The sequence below is a fragment of the Jaculus jaculus genome, chromosome 17 (genome assembly GCF_020740685.1).
Source record: "Jaculus jaculus isolate mJacJac1 chromosome 17, mJacJac1.mat.Y.cur, whole genome shotgun sequence".
Lineage (NCBI taxonomy): Eukaryota > Metazoa > Chordata > Mammalia > Rodentia > Dipodidae > Jaculus > Jaculus jaculus.
Window position 1 is genome coordinate 25,145,267 of NC_059118.1, and position 10,439 is coordinate 25,155,705.

Consider the following 10,439-nt stretch of genomic DNA (forward strand, 5'->3'; position numbering starts at 1 on the left):
TATGTATGTATGTGTATATATGTATGTATGTATACACACACACACACACACACACACACACACACACGCACACACACACACGTATATAAAGAGAGAGGGGGGAATGAATATGGGTATGCCAGCACCTCTTGCCACTACAAATGAACTCCAGATGCATATGTCCACCACTTTATACATCTGGCTTTTACATGGGTACTGGACAATTGTATCCAGGCAGGCAGGTTTTGGAAGCAAGCACCTTTAACTGCTGGACCATCTCTGCAGCTCTGAATATTTTTATTTTAATAGTTGAAATTGGGCTGGAGAGATGGCTTAGTGATTAAGGCACTTGCCTGGGAAACCAGGTTCAATTTCCCAGTATCCCCATAAGCCAGATGTACCAAGTGGCACATGAATCATTTAAAATCGCTAGAGGCCCTGGTACATCCATTCTCTCTATATATGCTTCTTTCTCTCACTCTCAAATAAATAAATAAACAAAATATATAAACTTTTTTAAAAAAATAGTTGAAATTTAGAGAATATAGAATAATCTCTGTCTCTTCTCAAGCTTTCCTTTTGGATAAAGCCTGAAGAAAAAAAAAAAAAGGCTACCTTGTTATTACCGCATATTTTGGTTATCTAAAAACTTTAAAATAGGGGTTTGGCATTTCTCAAAGGGCAGACAAGACAGAGCATTCTAATGAAAAGCTTGAGTAGGTCCTTTCCCCCCAGACGAAGGCTCAAGCTGTGTGACTAGTCCTCTGCTTACTCATTAGAGCTCCACGCCCAGTGGCCTTGGCAATCTTACTTCCCTGCTCATTTGCCCAGAAGAGAAGATACATCATATGAACTGGCTGACAAAAGCAAAAAATGTGTGCAGATATCTGTATCAGAGATTCCTTATGACAGTGTCATCTGTTTATAATGCTTCTCCCACCTACTGCTGTTTCTCCAAGTGTTCTCTATTAGAAGTTGGATAGACCAACTCTTTGATGCAATATATTGAATGGTCCAGGCCAGCCTCTTACTACACACAATGGTACCCTCTGACACCTACACTCTTCCCCCAGTTGTTGTGACGCCCAAAAAATGTTCCCACATTTTTGAACACACCAAACTTATACCTTAATTGAAAAGAAGGGAGAAAGGAAGAGAAAAGTGGATTTGAATCAGAAATAACAGGATGATAGGCTGGAGAGATGACTTAGTGGTTAAGGCACTGGCCTGCAAAGCCAAAGGACCCAGGTTCGATTCTCCAAGACCCACGAAAGCCAGATGCACAAAGGGGCTCATGTGTCTGGAGTTCATTTGCAGTGGCTGGCGGCCCTGGAGTGCCTATTCTTTCTCTCTCGCTCTCTCTCTCTGACTCTTTCTCTCTCACAAATAAATAAACATACATTTTTAAATAAAAAAGAAATAACAAGATGCTATTACCACAAGACACCTTCCTAACAGATTTGACTGGCTGAAGAAAGAAATTGTCACATCCAGCTTTATTGCCCCTCAAAATAGTCATGGCACTTCATGTAATCTTTCAGGTAACAGGTAAATATTGTGAAAGTCAGAAGAGCATTGTTCATTTTAAAATATTCTCACTGCTTCTGAATACATTTTAATGCACATCCCAAGTCTTTATTCAAAAGCAGTGAGGATGGTTCTTTTTAAAACGAACAATGCTCTTCTGACTTTCACAATATTTACCTTATTATCTGAAAAAAAAAAAAAAAACTCACAATGCCATGACTTTTTCAGAAGGCAATCAATCAAGTTGGATCTCACAATTCCTTTCCTCAGCCATTCAAATCTGATTGCAGAGGTAATCCTTGCCAACAGTTTGCTGCCTTTCCTTCCAGACTGTAGAAAAACATGATTATGTCAATTCACCTATGACTTTGCCCACATACACATTCGCTAAATTAGCACACATTCTAAGAGCTGTATAAAACATGAATTTGAGGGGAAAAAAAAATGTAGCCCGCAGTAAATAAATTCTGGCGTTTAATTTAAATGTGAATAGTTCTTCAAACTACCAAGCAGCTTTACATACATTTTCACTCTTCAATCCTGGAATGCTCAAAGAACCTGGCAGACAGGCTCCTGGTCCCAGAGTCAGTAACAGTTGGGAAGGAACTTGAATGCGGCTTGGGCTGGAGCTGGAGCTCAGTGGTAGACTGCTTGTCTAGAACATACAAGGCCGTGGGCTCAATCCCCAGCACAAACTTTGCAAAAAGAGCTTAAACCCATTCTTCTGCTTTTTAATTCACGGCTGTTTCTAGCTTTTAAAGTACTTCCTGAAGGTGATACCTAAATGCTTATGCATGTAATGAAATTGTTCCTTGACTTCCGAGCTCAATGCAGGATGCCTTTGAAATGCTTACTGTGTTATATTGGGCGCCAGCAATAGACCATGTTTATCAAGTGCTTACCATGTACCTGGCCTAAGCACTTGACTTGCATTGTCTCATTTAATCCTCCATGAAGCCTATTATGTAAGCAGCATTATTAATTCCACGGGGGGGGGAGGGGGCGGTGGTGGTGTGTGGTGCACATACGCACACATACAGAGGCCAGAGAACAGTGGGTGTCCTCTCCTAGTCTTCCACCTTTCTTCTTTGAGACCATCTCTCATTGAACCTGCAGCTGCTGTTTTCCAGTCAGACTGGCTGACTACGTGCATCCCAGTGACTCTCCTGTCTCTGACCCTCTGCACTGGGGTTATAGTTGTGTGGCCGTGCTAGGCTTTTTATGTGGGAGGCTGGGTTCGAACTCAGGTTCTCCTGCCTGCACAGCAGGTGCTCTTGCCTTCTGAACCATCTCCCCAGTCCCGTCAATCTCATTTTCAGTGAAAAGGTTCGGGTTCAAAAAGGTAACTGAAGTCGGGTGTGGTTTTGCACGCCTTTGATCCGAGCACTGAGGCCGAGGTGGGAGGATCACTGTGAGTTTAAGGTCACTCTGAGACTGCATAGTGGATCCCAGGTCAGCCTGGGCTCCAGTGAAACCCTGTTTTGGAAAAACAAAACAAAACAAACACAGGTAAATAAGCCATGCGGGGGTAGCTTGTTCAGATGTTGAACCCAGTATTTCTGCCTCCAGGAATTTTATTTATATATATATATATAATCATTATACTACATACATTTTATGCACATGTAATTTTAGTTTTACTTATTTGACAGAGAAAAAGAGAGAGAGAGAGAATAGGTGCGCCAGGGCCTCCAGCCACTGCAAATGAACTCCAGATATGTACGGCCCCTTGTGCATCTGGCCAATGTGGGTCCTGGGGAATCGAACCTAGGTCTTTTGGCTTTGCATGCAAATACCTTAACTGCTAAGCCATCCCTCTAGCTCACACATGTAATTTTAAATAAATAACTCATATAAGGCAAAATAAACTGTGACGTTGACATGAGTTCTATTTTAGAGATGTTTTCATTGTGAAAGAAGAGAGAGAGAGAGGTGTAGTGTGTTTAGATAAATGCTTGAGTAAGAGCTAGGGAACAACGAGAAAAGAGCTGAAACACAAGAGAGAAATAGCATATGGAAACATAGAGTGGCTGGCTGGTTGAAAGAGGTAGAAACATAAAATAAAAGAGAGACTGATGGAGGGGGAGGGGAAGGAGATGGAGCTGCGAAGGGGAAAGTGGGGGGAGGGAGGGCATTACCATGGGATATTGTGTATAATCATGGAAGTTGTTAATAAAATAAATTTAAAAAAAAGTGGTAGAAGCAGAGTTGATGGGAAAAGAGGGATCAGAGCTCTTGCCCTCTATATGTCTGCTGCGAGTCCTCCTGGGGCTCCCCCATAGGAGCTCAGGGCTCCTTTTTCTTGGAGGATCCTTTCATACCTGTAGTCCTGGGCTGATACTCATGAACCACTCACCTCTCCAGCTACACATCAGCCTGGCTGAGAGAGGCAGAGAGGCAAGTGTATTTCTTTATTAAAATTTTTTTTAGGGCTGGAGAGATGGCTTAGCAGTTAAGCACTTGCCTGTGAAGCCTAAGGACCCGGTTTGAGGCTCGATTCCCCAGAACCCACGTTAGCCAGATGAACAAGGGGGCACATGCACCTAGAGTTTGTTTGCAGTGGCTGGAAGCCCTGGTGCACCCATTCTCTCTCTTTCTCTGTTGCTCTCAAGTAAATAAGTAAAAATAAACAAAAAAAAATTTTTTTAGAGAGAGAGAGAATTGATGGTCCAGGTCCTCAGCCACTGCAATCAAACTCCAGATGTTTGTGCCACCTAGTGGGCATGTGTGATCTTGCACTTGCCTTTGTGCATCTGGCTTACATGGGATCCGAAGTCAAAATGGCAAGCACCCTAACCAGAAAGCTCTCTCTTCAGCCCACAAGTGTATTTCTTAACACCCACACAGCCCTGAGAATAGAGGCTTGGTAGAGAGGGCTGGGGATATGAGAACCAAGAAGATAAAACCTGAAAGATGGGTCCCACTTGGCAGGCCACCGCCCTAGCTGTGGGAGCAGAACTGAGGCAGGCAGTATGGGGCATCAGTGAAAGGCAAGTGTGTTTGCACAAACCCACTGCCAAGGGGACGAGGACGTAGCTGCCTCCCTCTTCCACAGGAAGTCCTCCCAGACTGGGCACCAGTTAGAATGAGCAGCGTTCTGGGAGCAGGGCAGTGGGGGAGGAGCTCTGCTTGAGACTAAATTGTTAGGTTCGGAGGAAGACAGAGTAGAGCTACCATGAGCGAGGAGGCAAGACCACAGCATGGGTGGAGGAAGACCTTTTGCCCTTGGGTAGTGGCATCACTGTAGTAGGGTGTCTGAGTCATGGAAAGAAAACATGGGATAACTGGGATGGGTTTGTGCATCTGCCTCCCTCACTTCCTCTCCAGTCATTTGGTTGTTTTCAAATTCGCCACCCCTTGCCAGTCCCCTGCAAATCCAGTGTGTGTGTGTGTGTGTGTGTGTGTGTGTGTGTGTACACACGGACATGTACAATCAACTCTTGGTAAGAATTTATCAGCTGAATCCAAAGGAAACTGCAAGTGTATCTGGCTAATTTCATCCTACAAAAATAGCTTTCGGGCTGGAGAGATGGCTCAGCGGTTAAGGAGCTTGCCTTCAAAGCCTAATGACTCTGACTTGATTCCCTAGTACTTACGTAAAGACAGATGCACAAAGCGACACACGTATCTGGAGCTCGTCTGCAGCAGATGGAGGCCCTGGCACACCCATTCTCTATGCCTCTTTAAATAAATACAAAACTGAAAACAAAAGTAGCTTTCATAAGGTTTAACCAGTTGGGCAAACTAATAAGAGCTCAGATAGACTCCTTTACAGTAACAACACAACTAATGAGCTGATGAGTTGATCATTGTCTCTGGATGTCATTGTGCTTCACGCTTTCGGTCAGAGACTCCAGTCTGGCAGGACTAGAAAAGGCTACAAGCAGGGGACATGTCCTGGAGTTGAAAGACCTTGCCGGTCTCGAGTCTTTCTAGCTGTCCACAAACCTGCTCAGCTGGGCTTTTGGCGTCGCTGTACCTGCCCCTCACCCCTTGGTCAGTTAGGTGAGCTTTCATGCGGCACTGACAGAGGGCTTAGTCAGCAACTGCCCTGGACGATCTTTAGAGGCCCAGGGAACCCCATCGGGCCGCAGCAAGCCTGCTCTGCCCCGGACTTTCTGCGGCTTCTCCCTGACCTGCCTGCTCTCTCACCCGTGGGTTGTCGCTCAAGTCTGTGTCCAACGTGGAATTCCCCGCAGATGGCTGCCATCCACTAAGCTCTAGTTATGTAATTTATTGGGTGCAGTGCAAAATGAAGATGTGGGTCCTTTGTTACAAATTATTAAAGATTCTTAACACAGCGGCAGAGCAATAGGCCTGTACTTCTGAGAGCGCACACGCATGAAGCCGACCTTGGCTGGCTCAGAGGCCCGCCCGTCAGCTGGGGCCCAGGTGTCCTTCCGGGCCAGCCCCCACTGGCCTTGCTGCTTCTCATCAAGCTCTGATGGACTGTATGGTGCCGAGAAACTGAGGAACAGCATCTAATGGGATTGAAACAGGGCCAGTGGAGAGAGAAAAACTCTAGAAAGGAGCCTTCCTAGACCCTGATGGAATCCTGGGGGGAGGGGTGATGCCTACATTATCCTAGTGATTTCACCGGAAGTTGGGACTCAGCATAATGAAAGAGCCCCGGGCCTGAGTATCAGCTGGGATCACAAGCATACAGAATTCTTGGTTCTGGCCATTTTTCTCCCTAACCAAAGTCCTGAGCTGCCTTCTCTACCCGCTCGCCTTTACTGGGGTCCTCCACAAAGCAAGTGCACTTTCCACACTTACTCCTTACCCAGCACTTCGGACAATTCAAATGTGGAGGGGATGAGCACGTTTCCAAGAAAGAGACCACGTTTATTCTGGACGCTGAGTAAGGTCAGCCAGTGAAACTTTCTAAAGGGAACTGCGCGCCCCCTGCTGGGCTCTGAATGGCATTGACATCCACTATACTCACAAGCGTCCAGTCTACCCAATGGCAGCTAATGGTTGCCGGGCAAGGAGGAGTCAGGATCTTCAGTGATGTAGCCACTGTAAGTTGCCCATTCCACAGTAAATAACCTTCAACTCATGATCATAAAGCACCCTTAATTTATTAAAAAAAATTAGGCATGAGCTGGGCGTCGTGGCCCATGCCTTTAATCTCAGCACACAGGAGGCAGAGGTAGGAGGATCGCCGTGGGTTCGAGGCCACCCAGAAACTACATAGTGAATTTCAGTTCAGCCTGGGCTAGAGTGAGACCCTACCTAGAGAGAGAAAAAAAAAAAAAAAAAAAGGCTGCATCTCTAGTTCTGTGTCTGGATCAGAGAATTCAGCCATGGATCATTACAGTACTCACACTGCACATGAGTCTCTTTAGAACCATATAGTCACATGGCTTCATAATATGAGCTCTGCAATGGGCTACCCTAAGAGAGTCTACCTGTAAGAGATATCCCAAGTCCCTGTACTTTAACCCGCATCTAGCTGGTACAAGCTGCCATCATCTCCCACTTGCATTCTTACCTGCTCAAGTCCATCCTCCAGGAAAACTTGAAGAAAAAACAAAACAAAACAAAACGGAATATCCCCATCTCTGATTAAAACCTTTCAAAGGCTGGGGAGATTGCTCAGTGGTTAAAGGCACTTGTTTGCAAAGCCTGACTGCCCCAGGACCCATGTAAAGCCAGGTGCACAAAGTGGCAAATGTGTCTGGACTTCATCTGCAGTGGCGGGAGGCCCTGGTGTGCCCATTCTCTCCTCTCCCTAACACACACACACACACACACACACACAGTTTTTTTGTTTGTTTTTTTTGAGGTAGGATCTTACTATATACCAGAGTAGCCTGAAATTCACTATGTAGTCTCAGGGTGGCCTCGAACTCATGGTGATCCTCCTACCGAACCTCCCAAGTGCTGGGACTAAAGGCATGTATCACCACAGCCAGCTCAATATTTTTACTTTTAAAGAAAATATTTTTACTTTATTTGCAAGGGGGGCGGGAGAGAATAGGGAAGTGGGAGCACCGGGATCTCTAGCCACTGGAAATGGACTCCAGATGCAAGTGCCACTTTGTGCATCTGATTTTATGTGGGTACTAGTGAATTGAGACCAGGTCATTAAGCTTTGCAGGTAAGTGCCTTAACCGCCGGACCATCTCTTCATCCCCTAGTTTTACTTTTAAAATATTTATCCAATGACTGAGGGAGATTTTAACAAGCCTGCCTTGCTTGCAATGCCAGTCCCACTTTGGGGCTTTATGTAGTCTGTAATGAAGCCTCACCTCCCAACTTTTTCCTGGCCGCTGCTGCTCACTTGTCACGTGTTGGCTTATATACTCAAGAAGGGAACCAGGAATTACAGTTTCTTTAAAGCCAGTGAAATCTACTTGGCCCCACTTTGCTGCGGTGCAACAGAAATGCAATCGATGGATTCTGGGACGCCTTATCCCCTTCTTAGAGTCTCCTAAGAGAATGAGCTGGAGGGTGGGTGAACATTCCTGCTCTTCATTTCACCCATCACGGCTGCTCTGCTGTCAAGTCTGACAGAGGCGGGGTCGCGGGGGTCTTGCAGAGGCCAGAAGGCTCAGTGTTGAAGTTCAGGTCTCCTCTGGACACTCCGCCAACCAAGGAGCTCTAAAGTTTGCCAACTTATCAGGAACCGCTAGTGAGTGGGACACGGTTTCCAGGCCTCCCACGAGGTTCCTGTCTGTGGACCCTCTTGGCTCCCCCTCTAGTCCCCAAACAAGGGACAGGGCTGTTTTTGAGCATGTCTACTTCTACTGTGCCCAGCAAACACGAAGAACTTGGCCACTTCCTTGGAGAGTAAAATCCAGAAACACAAACAGTATTTAAAATTTTATGCTAAGCCAGTTGTGGTGGCGCACGCCTTTAATCCCAGCACTTGGAAGACAGAGGTAGGAGGATCGCTGTGAGTTCATGGCCAGTCTGAAACTACATAGTGAATTCCAGGTCTGCCTGGGCTAGAGTGAGACTCTACCTTGAAACACCAAAAAATAATCAAATAAAATAAAATTTTATGCTATAGAAGCTACTAGTCAAAACGTCTCCCCTTGATTACCCAATATACATCAGGTTCGCCCATTGTTGGTTGGTACCCATATCCCTTCCCTGATGGGGGGTGTGTTCTTTGGCTTGTGTGTGTATTGTGGCTGCCAAAGGCATTCAGCTCATGTCTTCTGGCAATGCCTGGGGAGAGGAGGTGGGAAGGCAGAACCAATGACTGATAATTCATGGATCCTCTTGTCCCAAGACAATAAACCTTCATCCCATGGTCCAGAGCTCCTGTGGGATCAGACTGGGCTCTGCTTGATCCGAAAGCACTTGCTCCGTTTTTCCCGCTTCCTTCACAGGTGTCTTCTGGCAGCACAAGCAACTGCATTAAGGGCTTTGATAGGAACTTGGTTTAAGTTACGTCCTTTGTAGTTCCTACTTTGTCACCATTTGAATCCACAGATTTGCACAAGTACTTGTTCAGTACGTACTTCTCTCCTGGTAAACAAAGACTCCATGGACACAGGGGCCATGCTTATTTTATTCACTAGCACCAAGTGTGGAACATGTGTTCCAGAACATTCCAGCATATGTGTTCCTACTGTATGAGGACAGGCATTAAAGCACGGTGGCTGAAGAGAGGCAGAGGTCCAGAGTGCAAAACACTGGGAGACGGAATGTCACAGGCATGCTTCTGGACGGGAGTACATTTAGAACAGAAGTGACTTCATCCTGGCAGGAATGTACCTGGTTTATCTTAAGATGATCTCAAAGGATCAGGTCCATCCTGGGAGCCAGGAGGTGCTTGTGAAGGCCCACATATAATTAATGGCTTTTATCTGTTTAAAATGCCGGGAAACCTTGCAGGGAAAACTAGCTAGGGTTACTTGGGAGTAATCATGGCGGTTGCAACTCAGGAAGGCAGCTGTCATGTCAAGCTGAATCCATCTATATAGCATGCTTTGATCTGAAAAGCTGTCAGGCGCCAAGAGCCACACAGCCTCTCAGCCTTTGTTGACACTTTTGCCTTTGGTGCACATGGTGAAGAAAGCCACCCTATGGTGGCAGTGTGTCATATCTTGGGCCCATACTGCTCAAGCTGGATCCAGATGGACAGCATCCAAAGTCCCCGTCTGATTGGCTCAGCTTAGGTCCTTTAATTCTTATATATATTAATTTACTTACTTATTTGAGAGAGCATGAAAGAGAAAGAGCGAGAATGAGAGAGAGAGAGAATGGGCACGCCAGGGCCTCTAGCCACTGGCAAACAAACTCCAGATGTGGGTCCTGGGGAACTGAACCAAGGTCCTTTGGCTTCGTAGGCAAATGCCTTAACCTCTAAGCCATTTCTCCTGCCCAGATCCTTTAATTCTTGACACAAGACACAATTCTGGCATCAGGTCACAAAGTGGCCAATGAGGCTGTTCTTGGATATGGGGGCACTTCTCAGATGAGGGCCATAAGCTAAGGAGACAAGCCAAGGACTGTCACATCCTGTATCAACTCAAGACAACACTTGTACGTTACTGCTATACCAACATTCCAGGGCAAGCCTGGATTCAAAAACATTTGCCAAGTTCCCAGAAGTCAATGTGTTACATATTACATCCCACAAAGAATTGCAGAAGACATCATTTAATAAGAATGTGAAAGAACTGTGGCTTTTTGGGTTCTTTAAAAAAAAAGTTCAGTAATTTTTTGGCATAAAATTTCATTTTGAAACATAATTTTCTTTTCCATTCGGCTGTCTTTTTTTGGTTATTGAAGGAATGGTGCCTTAGGGGGTTTTAATTCTGAAGAAGGAGTACCAGGTGGGACCACTAAGGCAGAGAGAGGTGAGTCTGTCTGCTGCAACCATCTTTCTGGTCAAAATCCTAAAATCAGCCCCTTTGTTTTGTGATCCACTTCTTCCTTCTGAGAGCTACATGTCAATGAAAAGGACAGTAAAG